Source organism: Plecotus auritus (assembly GCF_963455305.1).
Source record: "Plecotus auritus genome assembly, chromosome: 3".
Classification (NCBI taxonomy): Eukaryota; Metazoa; Chordata; class Mammalia; order Chiroptera; family Vespertilionidae; genus Plecotus; species Plecotus auritus.
Genome location: NC_137772.1, coordinates 28,565,317 through 28,582,609, shown reverse-complemented (window position 1 = coordinate 28,582,609; position 17,293 = coordinate 28,565,317). Strand labels below are relative to the sequence as shown.

At 38.9% G+C, this 17,293-nt stretch overlaps 1 protein-coding gene across 5 annotated transcripts in view; it reads left to right on the top strand.

Moving 5' to 3' along the window:
* Window positions 1-17,293, top strand: part of SLC20A2 (solute carrier family 20 member 2) — a 108,843-nt gene that overhangs the window by 19,044 nt on the left and 72,506 nt on the right. The window lies entirely within an intron of this gene.

Genomic DNA, 17,293 nt, shown 5'->3' with positions numbered 1-17,293 from the left:
TGAGTTATTTTCCTCTACTGCTATAGTTAGGAATCTACTTAAGATCAGAGTTTTATTCTGTGTGGATAGAGAACTAGTAGATATAATAGGAGAAATAGGAACAATTTATTGGGATGTTGGCCTCTAGAAATTGACTTTCACTGAATAATTTCTAAAAGTGCAGGATGTTGATGAATTGCTTCTTCATATGATGTGCTTCTGTCTCAGTCTTTGTGACTTTAGATTCATCTTTATCTATTCTCAGCCTCTGTGTGTACCTCCTTTTATTTTGCACAATTTTTTGGACTTAAGATCTGATGACCTTGTTTTTTCAGAGTGAAAATAAGAATTATATCTACACAAATAAACCTTTGGTATGGTTGCTCTTTCCTCTAGGTTATTTCCTAGGGTCAAGAATAGAGCAATTGCCATTCTTTTTCAGAGTTGTTGTCCTTTACTATTTTTATGTTCTTGTTTAATGTTTTGTTTTCATTTACTGTTTCTAAGTGGAAATGAAGGATGAACTGTTTTCAGTTCATCTGTGTTCTGTTTTCAGTTACCTAGGAGAAAATGGGTAGTGAAAATTTATAGCGTATCTTAACCGTTATAGTTTTAACCTTGTTTTAAACTTCCATCAAACTTTCTTTATAGTGGGGATCTCTCCAAATGCTGACTAATAAGCACAGAGACAGAGAGACAGAGAAAGCTTTTGTAAAACAAATGTAGCATTTCAATCATTAAGGTCATTAATGTATTGGTATGAAAATTAATTTGTTGGTTAGAGCTAAGATAATTTTTATATTTTTCAGCTCTTTTTACTTTTTGCAATTAAGTCAGTTGACCACATCAAAAATTTTCTTCTCTGTAAGTTGAGGAAACCTTTATTCTTATGTATGAAGTTTACCCAACAAAGAAATATAAGATTTTAAAATTTAATTTAATAAAGTGAAATTCCAGAAACAATTTTCAAAAAATATTTTTTCCCTCAGTGTGCCTGTTTTTTTACTTCATCCCTTTAATTCCCTTTCTACTCTTATCTGCTTACATTTTTTCTCGTCTGTTCATAATTTCTTGTTTGGTGTCTTTGCATTTTGCCTACTTCTTGCCTTTTCCATTATTCCGCTTCCCATTGAAAATACTTACTATTCTCTTTACTACTCTTTCCCTGGGCTTGCCTCCTTCCTAGTCTGCTACCTCCCTGCTTTTGTTGTTGTCTCTTGTAATTCAACTCCTGTCATTTCTAGCTCCTTCCTATCTTACCCCTCACCACTGTCCACTTCGCTTCCTGTCCACCTACATTCCACTCTCATCTCCTGTCAGTGGTGATCTCTTCTCTTCTACCACCTCAGTCTACTTCTATCTCTATAGCTCACTGATCTGTCATGTGTTTCATCTAGCTCTGATTTCTTCTCATCTCCAAATTTATGTTTTCTTTCTGTACTTTTTAGTCATTGTGCATTTGTTCCATGAGCTCTTCTATTTTCCTGTCCTTGGGTGGTAGGTATTACTAGACAGATTTGTTGTCAGTATTTACATAGAACAAGATCCTTGCTGTGTATTTCCTGGGTAGCCAGGATGAATCAGTTACTATTAGTTTTTCTTGGAACACTGAGCTTCCTGTGTTTTCTGCTTCTAAGAATTAGATTGGTATTCTAGAAGACTAATATTACTTTAAAGAGAGTCAGGATAGTTGTATGATACTGTCATTTTAACTCCTTATTCAACAGCTTATGAACTTTGAATTCACTCCCTGTCTTGAAAAATTTTACAAAAGACATCCAAAGCAGGTTTGGGGGTCAGATGGGAAGAGAAAAGTAAATACTACAAAAGGAATCAGTCAATTTCTGGAACTGGGAAGAAAACTAAAACCACAAACCACATTCTTTATCATTTATTAGGTGAAAGGTCCCCTGAAAGAATAGAACGTATCAGGAATTCTTTTCACTAGGTCATCTTTGTTTTTACATTTCCTTTTAAGTTCCAAGACCTTTCTTTAATGTTTAACAAAACAGAAACTGAATCTTATAAATATTTATTTTATTTTGAGAGGCTTGATTTCTCCTTAAATATTAACCTGTGTCATTTTGTAATTATACTGTAACATTCTCAAAGTGCCTGTGTTAGTTTCTTGTGTGGGAAAGTGTATAAATTGTATGGTCTTGCCCCTCAGGACTCTGTAGTTGTGTAATGAAAAAGTAGCTTTTTGGCAAAATTTTATTTTATGCTATTTATGATTTACATTGTCTTATATTTTTCTTTTATCCTTGTATATGGTATAAATGTGGTGTTTTCCTGTAATTTAGTTTTCTATAGTGTGTCTGAACTGGAGGTAGACTAATGTGAGAGTAGATATATAGCTTTATTAAACTTAAAAAAGGAAGATCGCATACATCACATAATGTAGTAGTGTCTAAGTAAGTTTTAAGAATAACCTTACAAGTTGAAGTTGATCATTTTGAATATTCTTTCTTCTGAGCCTTCCTTAATTGTGAGGGTAGTCACTGGGTATCTTGAAGCTAAAGGAATGGCTAATGTTTGATAATAATAGTACTGTAACATTCAAAACTCATGAACAGCTAGTAAAAAACATCAGAACTACAGTTAAGCTACTAAGAAGAAATTTGTGTAGATGTGCTAAGTACAGGACTGTTTTGGGATTACAGAGAACTAACATAGTAGAGAACATTGTATAGGAATATACTATTATTACCTAGATACTGTTGCTGCTCAAAAGCTTGGAAATCCCATTTTAAATTTGCCTGTATGGTTTTTAAGAAAACTAACCTTATTAAACATCTTAATAGTCAGTTCCCTCCTTTAAAAAAAATAAACCAGAAGCTTATTTAGCTTGGTCTGTTTTGCCAGAAGTCGTTCTCAATAACAGTTGTCTCTTCTCATAAATCATAGCTGTTCTCAGAGAATTTAAAATTTGCTACAATTAAGCATATTTGACAAAAATATGCCCCAAGCTTCTAAAGTGTTCAGCAAAAATGACATCATTGGAATAGGTCTCTGTAATGACTGCTTTCAGGAAAGTTGGAGTAAGACTTAATTAGATACAGAAGCTGTGGGATATGTTATAAAATCAGCCTTTGTTAAGTTATAATCCCCACACTGGGTTGTATATACTAACCTGAATATAGTTCCTGGATTACATCTGTGTTTTTATTATTATAAAAGGTGTTTAAATTAATTTCCTTTGACAAAACCAAACTGAACAGTGTGCATATTTTAATTCTAATGTAGTAAGAAAAATTGGCACAGTGATTTATTATTAATGGTTAATTAATTTCTTCCTAAATTAGCAGGTCTTTAAAATATGGGTCTATGTCCTAGACTATATGATAAATTAGGTTGGGTAAACTTTTCATTGAATCAAATAGATTCTTCTGATCTGGGTTGTTTGGCTTTGTTATAAAAGTTCACTGATTCATAGTGTGAATTAGACTTGTGTATTATATTGTGATTTTATGTATTACTAGAGGCTCAGTGCACGAAATTCGTGCACGGGGGGGTGTGTCTCTCAGCCCAGCCTGCACCCTCTCCAATCTGGGACCCCTTGAGGTATGTCCGACTGCCCGTTTAGGCCCAATCCTAGTAGGTTCGGGCCTAAACGGGCAGTCAGACATCCCTCTCACAATCCAGGACTGCTGGCTCCCAACTGCTTGCCTGCCTGCCTTTCTGATTGCCCCTAACTGCGTCTGCCTGCCAGCCTGATCACCCCCTAACCACTCCCCTGCCAGCCTGATTGATGCCTAACTGCTCCCCTGCCAGCCTGTTTTTCCCTAACTGCCCTCCCCTGCAGGCCTGGTCACCCCTAACTGCCCTCCCCTGCAGGCTTGATCGCCCCCAACTGCCCTCCCTTGCAGGCCTGGTCCCTCCCAACTGCCCTTCCCTGCTGGCCATTTGTGGTGGCCATCTTGTGTCCACATGGGGGCAGGATCTTTGACCATCTTGTGTGTTGGAGTGATGGTCAATCTGCATATTACTCTTTTATTAGATAGGATAGAGGACTGCTGCACAGGTGAGGGCCGGCTGGTTTGCCCTGAAGGGTGTCCCGGATCAGGGTGGGAGTTCCCGTGGGGTGGCCTGGGTGGGGGGCCTGTGGTGGTTTGCAGGCCGGCCACATTCTCCGGCAACCCAAGCAGAGGCCCTGGTATCTGGGATTTATTTATCTTCTATAATTGAAACTTTGTAGCCTTCAGCAGAGCCAAGCCTCCTGTTTGCTCCATGGCCACAGCCATTTTTGTTGGGATTTATTTATCTTCTATAATTGAAACTTTGTAGCCTTGAGTGGAGGCCTGGGCCCGCCAGGGCAGGCGGAAAGCTTGGCTTCCTCCATTGCTGGGGGCAACTCAAGCCTCCTGCTCTCTCCGTGGCCGCAGCCATCTTGGTTGGGTTAATTTTCATACTTGCTCGTGATTGGCTGATGGCCGTGGCTTGTGGGTATAGCAGAGGTATGGTCAATTTGCATATTACTCTTTTATTAGATAGGATAAGGGTTGTATTTGGGGTAATTTTAAAATATTATTATTAAGATAGACTCCCAGCCCAGAATTTTAAGTAATTTTTTAAAATATTTTTATTGATTTCAGAGAGGAAGGGAGAGATAGAAACATCAGTGATGAGAGAAATATTGGTTGGCTGCCTCCTGCATGCTCCCTCCTGGAGATTGAGCCCCCAACCCCACATCCTAGGCATGTGCCCTGACAGGGAATTGAACCGTGACCTCCTGGTTCATAGGTCGACACTCAACCACTGAGCCACCCTGGCCAGGTCCAGCCATGATTTTTATAAAGTTCAAAATATATGTCTTGTGTGAAACCTCTTTATTAAAGTCCATTAGTTACAATCAAGAGATTTCAATACGTTTAGTTTGTATTTTATGGCTGGAGTTAATTTGTATTGCCTTTACATTCATAGATAGAAAATTGCTTCAAATGATGTAGAATGAGCTTTGTCTTTCACTGCTTTTTGTTATATTCTTTGAGAAACCAATTTTTTTTCTGATAATGTTTTATTTTTCTTGGATTTTTATATTATTATTGATCTCAGTAACAGTTACCATTATGAAGCCTCAGTAGGGCCGGGCTCTTGACATACACTGAACTCTCTGCTAATACATATTTAATTTTCTAATAAAATTTGATGTTATGAAATATATTTTATATAATATATATTCACATATAGTAAGTAGTATGTGTTTATATTGATAAATAAGTAAATAAATCTTAGGGCAGTTCTGCAGATCAGTGGATTTGTTGGAACATTACATATTCCCCACTATAAGATGAGGACATTGAAGGGGATTATTGAACTGCTCAAGGTCACACCAATAGTAAATGGTGGAACCAGGATTTTACTCCAGGTGTGATGAAATCACTTTTCTATACTGCCTTTTAAAATATTTCCCCCTGAAAAAGTAAAATCTAGTGATTTTATAAATGCATATTGTTATTCTATGCTATACACGTAATTTTCCCCCCCAAGATAAAATTAATTTGTTACATATTATAGAAGTAATGGGGCTCAATATTACATGTAATCATTACAAGTAATCAATGCTTAGTGAAAAAACAAAACCAGATAATACAGGAAAATATAAAGAGGGGCAGTGAAAATCACTAGTGATTCTACCACTAAGACATTAAGACTTTAAGGGTGCATGACTTTACCGTTGATGTTGACCTTGATATCCTGCTGAGGTAGCCTTTGTCAGGTTTCTCTACTGTCAAGTTACTCTTTTTTGTCTCTTTTCTATCTTGTGCTCTTGGGAAGGAAGTCAACTCACACCTAAGAACTGGGGGGGTTACATTCTACCTCCTTGAGGGCAGAGGCAGAGTATCTGCATGTATTATTTGGAATTCTGCTGGGGAGATTTAGCTATCCTCCCTCATTTAATTATATCATTATAGGCTAATGGATATTTATACTTCGGATTATAATCCAATGCAACTTTATTGCTGTATCTGTTGCTATATTAGCCATTAGGAGCTAATATTTGATTTGGCTCCTGTGTCCCTTTGCCATACCCCTATCATTGTGGATTAATATCTTCATTTTCTACATAGCTGCATAGCATTCCATTATAAGAGTATGCCATAATATATTTAACTAATCCCTTATTAAGAGTGTAATTTGGTTAGCACATTTTTTAATGTTACAAACAGTATGTGATGCGTAGTCTTCAAAAAATATATTTATGCAATATTGATAGTTTACTCAGGAAAAATGCTATATTAAAGGGACTGCTCACTTTATGTTTTGTGATATGTGACTTTTTCTTAAAGATTCTTAAGTAGATTCCTGAGGAGTGAGTATTTTCACTTATCAGTGGGAAACAGTGGTGTGTTTATCACTAGTTGCCTCCCTTTTTTTTCAGTGACAATAAACAGTGAACAGGCTGAATTTAAACTCAACCTGGTAAAACAAAACAACATTCTCAGTGAGTAAAAGCTGGAAGCAACCTTAGAAATCATGTACCATCCTGCATTTAGAAAAAGGAAACTGGTATTGTTAGATGAGATGGGAATATGCAGTAGCAGAAGCATTCAAGGGTCTGGATTTCTACATAAATCTCAATTTCTTGTTACATGGGTATGTTTTATATCCTGTGTAAGGAAATACAAAACTTTTGATGTTGGAAAATTTTAAACATATGCCAAAGAAAACAAAATAGTATAATTAATCTCTATGTCCTGATTACCCAGCTATATCAATTTGTGGTCAATCTTGTTTAAAACTCCCACCCACTCCCCCACACCATGTTAATTTAAAGCATACCCAGATATTAAATCATTTCATTTGTAAATATTTTAATATATTTAAAAAAAATCTTTTTTTCAAAGCACAATCACAATTGTCATTATCAAACCTTAGAAATATTTCCATTCAAGGATAGTTATAAAAACTTTCAAAGTTTGTATTCACCAAGAAATTTAATTTGGCATTACTGAAAATGTACTTTTTTGGTATAATTCTCCAGAGACTATAGAGAGATTTTAATGTATATCTTTCCACCATGAAAAATGGCACATTAAGTGGATTACTTGATTGTATATAACTTAAGGGTGATGAATACTCCCAATGTTTTAAATATTTTCCTGAGGTTTCACTGCATAATTAAAATTGAGATTCTGTTTCTCTCTAGAAAAATACCCCATATCTCAGAGGCTTTACAACCAAAATAACATTTCATTTTAAATACCCATTTACTTGCATTGAGTTTATCCTAGAATTACCTGTTTGTTTGCTGTTAAATATGCCTTTTCTAAGTCAGACAAACTAATCTTAACTATTTCATTTAAAACTATTTATTACAAATAAATATTCATCTTGTTAGCCCTATTGTTTATTATATGCAGATTCATGTTTTATTCTAACCCAGTTTAGACTTTTCTGCCTTGCATTTGAACGGTGTTGTAGACTTTCTTTTTTCATTCGTGAATAGACTTTGTTATAGGCAATCAGCTTTATTTTCCTTCCATTTTTAGTGCCCTGTTCATATTATTTTTTAATATTGGCTCACTTTAATCTACTTATTTTTATTCAGTGAACACCTTTTAAAGAGGGGAAATCAATGCTATGTTTCTTCTAATTTCTAAGCAAAAGTTGAAAGATGAATAAAAAATAATTCCAGTTTCAAATAGATATCTGGTCAAGTGCATTCAATTATCCTAGGCTATTGTGTATTATGGATTTAAGTTCTTGGAAAATATAGTATTCAGTATAGTATGTTGTGATTTACTTCTGTAGCATTTCACTCATTTTACCTATTTTAAACACTTGGTTGATACACAAATGATACTTTTTTATTAAAATCCTCTTTGCTTTGAAATAGTCTTAATTTTAACTTTGACATCATTGCTACTTGCCAATTGTGTGACCTTAATTGAATTTCTTATCTTTCAGTTTCCTCAACTGAAAAGTGAGGCTATTAATTAGCAGCCACCTCATTTGTTTGTTGAGTTAAATGAGATAAGTTATGTTGCCTGGCACATAAATGCTCCATAAATATTATTCCAGTCATCTTTTTTCCTTCCAGCCATCTATTGTTCCCCTGGTTTGCACTTTCACTTAGATTAAGAAAAATGAGGGGAGAGGTATTGGGGGTGAAGGGATTTAAAAAACCATCCTAATAAAAGAATAATATGCAAATTGACCATCACTCCAACACACAAGATGGCTGCCCCCATGTGATCAAAGATGGCCACCCCCATGTAGACACAAGATGGCCGCCCCAAGATGGCCTGCAGGGGAGGGCAGTTTGGGGGGACCCAGGCCTGCAGGGGAGGGCAGTTGTGGGGGACCAAGCCAGCAGGGGAAGGCAGTTAGGGGTGACCAGGCCTGCAGGGGAGGGCAGTTGGGGGGACCAGGCCTTCAGGGGAGGGCAGTTGGGGGGGACCAGGCCTGCAGGGGAGGGCAGTTGGGGGGGACCAGGCTGGCAAGGGAGGGCAGTTGGGTGTTATCGGGCCAGCAGGGGAGGGCACTTGGAGGCAACCAGGCCTGCAGGGGGAGGGCAGTTAGGGGCAATTGGACCGGCAGCAAAGCAGTTAGGCGTCTATCAGGCTGGCAGGAGAGTGGTTAGGGGGTGATCAGGCTGGCAGGCAGAAGCAGTTAGGGGTAATCAGGCAGGCAGGCAGGCAAGTGAGCGGTTGGGAGCCAGCAGTCCTGATTGTGAGAGGGATGTCCGACTGCCCGATCCTGGTGGGATCAGGCCTAAACGGGCAGTCGGACATCCCTCAAGGGATCCCAGATTGGAGAGGGTGCAGGCTGGGCTTAGGGACACACACCCCCTGTGCACGAATTTCGTGCACTGGGCCTCTAGTCCTATATAATAAAAGGATAATATGCAAATCGACCGAACGATGGAATGACTAGTCACTGTGACGCTCACTGACCACCACAGGGCAAACGCTCAATACAGGAGCTACCCCCTGTGGTCAGTGCGCTCCCACAGGGGGAGCGCCGCTCAGCCAGAAGCTGGGCTGATGGCTGGTGAGCGCAGCAGCAGTGACAGGAGCCTCTCCCAGCAGCCCTAAGCCCTGAGTGTTCGGGGCTGTAAAAGGGTGCAGGCTGGGCTGGGACTGCCCGCCCCCCCCCTCCCCCCCCCCCCGCACGAATGTTGTGCACCGGGCCTCTATGATGCGCACTGACCACCAGGGGACAGATGCTCAAAGCAAGAGCTTCCCCCTGGTGGTCAGTGGGCTCCCACAGAGGGAGAGCCGCTCAGCTGGCTCATGGCTGGAGAGCAAGCAGCGGTGGCGGGAGCCTCTTCTGCCTCTGCTACAGGTGGGCAGTAAGGAGCGAGGGGTCCCAGACTGTGAGAGCCCTGGACTGTGAGGAGGATGTCCCAGACTGAGAGGGTGCAGGCTGAGCTGAGGGACCCCCTCCTCCCCCCTAGTGCACAAATGTAGTGCACTAGGCCTCTAGTATATATATAACACACATAAACACAAGACAAAAGTGTGTTGATAATCAGAGGGAAAAGGTGGTAAGGTTAGGTGAAGGTGGGCAAAGGGGGGATAAATGGGGACAGAAAGAGACTACTTTGGGCGACGATTATGTTTTGTTACGTTGTACACTTGAAACCTGTATGGTTTTGTGAACCAATGTCACCCCAATAAATTCATTTTTAAGAAAGAATGATTTATGTGTCTTAAATAAAAGACCACCTTCATGTTTTCCTTAAACTTTAAAAAAACATTTTGTTTTGAAATGATTACAGATTCACAGGAAATTGCAAAAAATACAGAGAGGTTCCATGTATCCTTCACCAAGTCTCCCCCAAAGGTAACTATAGTATAAGATAAAACCAGAAAATCCATAAGGTACGATCCACAAGCTTTTTCAGATTTCTCCAGTTTTACATGCCCAGGCCAGTTAAATTAGACCCTCTGGAAGTGGCACCCAGGCAGTGGTGTTTTTAACAATGCTTCCAGGTAATTCTAATGTTCAGCCAAGGCTGGGGGCCACTGAACCAACAGGAATGGCTTCGGTGCTCATATTTCTTCACTTTAGAATTTGCTAGTATTTGGGCTGCATGCATTTGTGTTCTATGCACTGGACTAATGTGGGTTCACATACCTTTTATTTAGGGCTCTGCTGACATGTATATTTTCCTAAGGGGGAGGGGAACCACACTTGTGAATTGTTGGCACATTAACTATATGACACAACCTTAGTATGTCTAACAGAAGAGTGAGTGCCTATGAAGCAGAATCAAACACCCCAAACAGTGAGAACCTCAGAATCACTGAAAGTTAAAAAGGAAGTTAGGTTTCATCCAGTACACACTATGGGTGGGAAACTTTTTGGGAAATTATTTAGAAAACCTATATGGAGAGTTTGGGTAAGAGATCTGAGTCTTTATTGGTAGGTCCTATTGTCAGCCTTATTTAGGTCCTCTTCGCCCCCCCCCCCCCCCCCGCCTTTAAAAATTTTTAATGTTTTATTTAGTAAGAGCTATATTTACTTGTAAAAAGTGAACGTATGCACGGATGAATAAAAAAAGAATCCTCCACCCATGTTCACAGCCTGATATGAATTCTTCCACACATTTTTCTATATTCATAAAAGTACTTTTAACAACATAAGGTCTGTGAATTTTTTCTTTTTTAAGTAGGATCATACTCTGCATTATTCGGAAGCTTGCTTTTCCTACTAAATAGATCATGAATATTTCTCCATGAAAATAGATAATAGGTCTAACGCTTGTTTAAAAAAAATGAATAAAGTCTTCCACATACCATAATTTATGAGCATTCAGGATGTTTCCTCTTGTTTCCCCCCACTATAAACAATGGTGCAATGCACATCTTTGTATATATAACTGTAGGTACCTCTGCTTTGTTTCTAAAGTAGTCTTACAATTTTTGCTTTGGTTTTGGTCAGATTTCTTAGTTTCTGGATACCTTCTCTAGATCGTCAGAATGAGTGAGTTAATGTCAGTCAGTTTCAAGTTAATTGGCTTCTTTTGGGTATTAAGCTGGACATTAGATAGAAAAATCAATTATTTTTTTAAATGGTTATTAATGAATCCTAGTGATCAGTTTTTCATAGGTACTAGAACCCTAGGTAAGGCACCTTAGTAGAAAGCTAATGGATGGGCTTCATGGGGGCCCATGATTCATCTGATATTCATTGTAAAATTTTATACAAATGAATATTTTATTGCTTTCATCAGATTTTCAGAGGGCTCTTACCCTTAAGAAGGTTGAAAATTAAATATATATATATATACACACACACACACGTGTGTGTGTGTGTGTGTGTGTGTGTGTACTTAGTCCAGAGAATCTATAAAGCACTTTGAATTCCCATTGATAGCAGATTTTTAATAATAATGTCTTCTTTCTGTAAAGATCTGGGTTGCCATAAGTTTACTTAATTTCAAGATGACAAACCTAGAAAAAACGACTAAAACCATACATAGCAGACTCTAGATGCAGAATCTGAATAGGTTGTAATACTATTCTAAAATTAGCAAGATGAAATATACCAAGGATAAACCTTTTGAGGAATGCAGGAGTTAAGGAATGCTTGGGGGTGGAGGACAATCTCCGATTCACCTGAGATGAAAAAGAGCCAGGAGTTTATTTGACAACAGGCTTATATGAGCGTCTCTATAATGTGGCTGTTAAAAATCTGAGTTAGTTAGACCACACTTGATGAATTGTGTTTATGTCTGTGAACCCACATTTTAGGTGAGACATTGGCAAGGGAGGGAGACATGCATAGTGATGGACTGAGAAGTTAAGTCACTTGAGGAACCACTGCTGAAGGCGTTTGGTTGTTGGATCTGAAGGAGAGGGTATAAAAGAACCATAGAAGCAACCCCTAGATTAGGGAATAGGAAGACCAGGGGTAGTATGTATAATTTGCATATTGTTAGGCAAAGGAATGCTCAGTGAATGAATGAATGAATGAATGAATGAAAATTACAAGGCAAAGAATTTTGACTTCCTCTAAACTCTGGAGATAGTACTCCAGTAGTAAAGTGGGCTGCCCTAGAAAGTAATGACTTCCCATCAGTGGAGCCCTTTAAGCATAGTGGCAGGTGACTGGGATAGGGGCTATAGAAGGAATTCTTGCTCTAAGTGAAAGATTGTGCAACAGGACTTCAAAACTCTTAATTTGAATTTTATATTCTCTCCCGTGTGTTAATTCTAAAACAGGCAAAAATTCTAGGATAATATTGTAGGCTTTTTAAAAGTACTTTATAGGAGGAATGCTTTTGACTCAGGCTGTATGATTTTTAGTTATTTCAAAAATACTTAAACGTTGAAGTATGACAGGTTTTTATTTGAAACTACAGTGCATAAGTTATTACACTGTTAAACCTGAAGTAACTAGTCTAGACTTGTGGAGTGTGGTTCAAGTTTTATTTGTTACTTTTCAAAACCACATTCTTTTCAAGCTACAAAAAGAGTATAAAGAAGGAAATTTCACCACTTCCTGGCTTCGTTGTGGCCTCAGGAAACACAAGACACTATCTCCCTTAGACTGATTGTTCTGAATTCTGACTCTGATAACAACACTGTGTGGAATTTGTCTCATGCTTTGTCATTTACATAGGTTTGCACTCAAGTTTGCATATTTTCTGGGAAAATGTATCTGATATTTGTTTTAAGTTGGTTGAGACAGAAATAGCCCTTATTTCTTCTTAAATAATTGAAACAATATAACATTATATATATATATAACATTATTTTATATATATATAGCTTTATATATAACATTATATATAGATAACATTATTATATCTATATAACTTTAAAAGAAAAATAATTCTGTGTTTTAGAACAGGTTGGGAGCTGCTGCCACTTATGACACCATGGTTTCTACTCCTTGTTGTAGTGCCAGAGTCTAGGTTAGGGGTTAAGAAGATAGGCTCCCCCACTTACTGGCCATGTGACTTGATCTCCCATATCTGTGTCCTCACTTGTAACAGGAGAGATGATAGAGCTTATACCAATGGCCATGTAAGTGTCCTCACTTGTAAAGGAAAGGTGATGCTAGAGTTTACACCCCTGTGAGAAGGCACTTAGCACAGTGCCAGGCACATGGAGAAAACTCAGAAAACCTACCGTATTTTCTGCTCTCACCTTTTGCGCTCCCATCTCTTTTTTTCTGACTTAACATATATTGTCATTTTTTATGTCTTGTACTGTCTTGAACACATCATGTCTAAAACTATTTTTTTATATCCTGATTCCCAAACTCATCTCCTCCTAACCCTACTCCTGCTTTATCCTCCTGTCTCCTCTTTTTAATTAATGGGGACTACCTGCCAGAGGTAGTATGGAAAGATACTAATACTGCAAATTCTGGAGTCATACTCTCTGGGATTAAATTCTTCCTCCACCACTTATCACATGTAACCTTGGACAAGCTACTTAATGTATCCAAATCTCAGTTTCTTCAATTGTGAAATAAGTATGATGGCAACCCGGCCTACAGAATTGGGGAAATTCAGTGAGATAAATGCCTGTTAAGTGCTCACTATGATTCCTGACACTTAAGTGCTCAATACCCGTTACTGATAACTCTGAAGCTAGGAATGAATGGTAGTGTCATCCTTAATTGTTTTCCTCTCACCTGAAAGTCATCAAAGCTATGGATTCTACCTCAAAAGTCTCTCATCCTTTCTCATCATTGCCTTTAGGTCAGGGTTTCTTAACTTGAATCTATTACTCATAGAAGTTCATAATTCCCAGAAAATATATGTACATTTTTGATATATGTGCATTTTTCCCAAAGGAAGGGCTTTTAGCCTTTATCCTTGACTTTCATACAGGTCAGTGACCCATAAAATGTTCGTAACTACTGGCAGCCTTTTACCTCTTGCTTATACTCAGTAGCCAATAAATGAACATTTTCCCCTAGTCTCTGTGCCTCTAATCTACTCTATACATTATTGCCCACTTAACTTTTTTTTCTTTTTTTTTTTTTTAAATATATTTTATTGATTTTTTACAGAGAGGAAGGGAGAGGGATAGAGAGCTAGAAACATCGATGAGAGAGAAACATCGAACAGCTGCCTCCTGCACATCTCCCACTGGGGATGTGCCCGCAACCAAGGTACATGCCCTTGACCGGAATCGAACCCGGGACCCTCCAGTCCGCAGGCCGATGCTCTATCCACTGAGCCAAACTGGTTAGGGCGCCCACTTAACTTTTTTTTAACCTGTCATATCATCACCCTACTTATACAGATGTATTGATTTCCTGTTGCCTACAGTGGTGATTCTCACCCCTGACCACATACTAGAATTACATGGGAAGCTTACTGATGCCCTGTCCTAGACGAACTAATTGATACTAATATCAGGCATCGGTATTTTATTATAAAGCTTCCCAAGAGATTTTATTGTGTAGCCAGAGTTGAGAGCCTCAGGGATATGGGATAATGAACTAATGTGTTAGCATGGCACATAAGGACCTCAACAACCTAGCAGCAGTCTACTTTTTCAGTTTAATCTCCTATCTCTTCTCCCATTCATATTCCATTACTTACACTCTAGACACGTACTTTTATTTTGCTAATTTTAGAACATGCTGTGTTGTTTCCTGCCTCTGAGCTCTTGCCTGTACTGATCTACCTAAAATGCCTTTCACCCTTCCTTTGCCTGGTCATCCTATGTAATAAAAGCCTAATATGCAAATTGACCGAACAGCGGAACGACTGGTGGAACGACCCGTAGCTATGATGCACACCGACCACCAGGGGGCAGACGCTTAAAGCGGGAGCTGTCCCCAGCCCACAGGCCCCAGACCAGCCAAGGTGGGTGCCAGCGGGGGGCCCCCCAATCGCCCTGCCAGTCGCCCCACAGAGGGAGGCGACCGGTGGCAGGGGGGCGGGGCCAGCCTGTGAGTAGGCCGGCACCCTCCCCCTCACCTCCCCGATTGCCCTGCCGGTCACCCTGCAGAGGGAGGTGACTGGTGGTGGGGCCAGCGAGTGGGCAGTGCCTGGCTGGCCAAGGAGGTTGCCAGTGGGGGCCCCCCGATTGCCCCTCCAGTTGCCCCACAGATCGGCCAGGTCTAGGAACCCTACCCATGCACGACATGGGGCCTCTAGTTTCCATAGAAAAACCTTTCCCAAACCCCAAAGAGAATTGCAACTCTTACTTTTGTACAAACTCCCATTATAGGCCCTACATTGTACTATAATTATTTGTGTATCTGTCTTCCACACTACTCTGAACTCCTAGAAGGTAGGATCCTTATTTATTTCGTTTCTCTAGTGCTTGGCACCAGGTTAAGAAGCTCCCAGAGAGACTAATGATAAGTAAATGAGAATGAACAAACAGCAGCCTACTCTGGCGAATCAGAAATCCATGGGGTAGGGGAATGTATGTAAATATGGTATACTAGATACGGCGAGGAATGCTCAGCAGAAGTTTTATCCTCTATTGCTGTTTCATACTTTTATAAAAAGAAAAGATCACAGTACATGAAGTTTCTCGTCTGGGGCCATGAAAGTTGAGACCAGTTTTGAAAATACCTCCCAACATTGCTGAGCATTATTGACCATGTACCATAAAGTCGTATTTGTCTCCTGGGGCTCAGAGGGATTTCTGAATGAGAAATGGAGAGCCAGCCTTTCTGATGATGGCAGCTGTTTATTTTGCCCAGTGGATTATCCTTACTTAGTTACTGATTTAAAGATACCCTTATATGGACTGTTCACCAGACATTATATGTTTCTAATTTTGATCTCACCCCTGGCCTTTGTGTTTTAGCTACTGCCTAGTCCTTCTCTTGGCTATTTTTAATACTTTTTTTTTCTCAGTCTGTCTCAGAATTGTCCAACACATTCTAAAGAATCATAACTCAAATGTGACTTATTCTTTCTTTTTCTTCAGTGTCCAGAATTAAGTTAAAGATGATTTGAAAGAGATTAATTTAGTAACTGGTCTCATGCTTTGGGGAATGTTTTGGGTTATATTAATTATTTTTCCTGGACACTGACCTACCCCTACATGTAGGAGAAGAGATAGCTTGTTTAATACTTATACAAAACACAGTGAGTACTAACCAGTCTGATGTCGTGATTTGGGTGTACCTTGTTGTGGTATGCTGTGTATGAACAAATAGAATATCCTTTGTCTAACTGGCTGCTTAATATTTTATAATCTTATACCTTTTAAGCTTGAATAATAAGGACAATATTTTTCTTATTCAAAATCAGAATCATAGTTGGAATTTATTAATATGCTATCCTTTTATGCTTTCGTTCATCTTATTTAAAGAGTTTTTTAAGCCTTAAAGAAATCAGATCTATCAAGAGCTCCTCCTTTAAATGTGATTTACAAGAAAAGATCTCCATTTGCAAAACTTTTAAAAAGAATAATTTTTTGTCATTTTAAGAGCATTTTAAAAAACAGAAACAGGAATATAATGTCAACAATGAGGAAAACAACTCTTACAATGGGAGCAGTAGGTCTAAAATGGATAGTTGTCTCCTATTTCACTGTCTACAGTCAGCCACAGATACCCCGGTACTGTTTGTCCTCTCTTTTTGTGAACCAGGGCCTCTGTAACGAAACTGGTCTCTGCTGTTTCTGAGAATGGCCTCTTGGATTACTATATTTACTGAGCTATTATAGTTCTTAGAGCTGAGTTGTTAATCCTGGTTTTTTGTTTGTTTGTTTATTGCTGCTACTTTAAAATGATCACTCATTGAAGCACTTTTTAAAATGAATTATTGGTGCTTAAGAGATACAATCATGTACATCAAGAGAATAGGCTATACAACCCTGAAGAAACTAGCCACCGACTGGATTCTTGTAGCCAAGGGAAGTTAGAATCCCTTAGGAATATTTCATCTCTTTTAGTTTGAGGTTGATTTTGAACGGCTTACCCTAAAAGTGACCACTTCTCAATTTATCTGGTTGGGAGTAAACCATATCCATTTACAGCAAAACTATTAAAAATTAGAGAATAGCCAAAACCGGTTTGGCTCAGTGGATAGAGCGTCGGCCTGCGGACTGAAGGGTCCCAGGTTTGATTCCGGTCAGGGGCATGTACCTTGGTTGCGGGCACATCCCCAGTAGGAGGTGTGCAGGAGGCAGCTGATCGATGTTTCTCTCTCATCGATGTTTCTGACTATCCCTCTTCCTTCCTCTCTGTAAAAAATCAATAAAATATATTTAAAAAAAAAATTAGAGAATAAAATATTGATTTCAGTATCTTGGTAAATTGGTACCAAGTACTGTGTTCTACCTCACACTTGGATATCTACCTACCTTTTGAACAGATCTTAGATTTCCCTGTTCATATGCATATAAATTGGTACTCTTAATCCATTTCT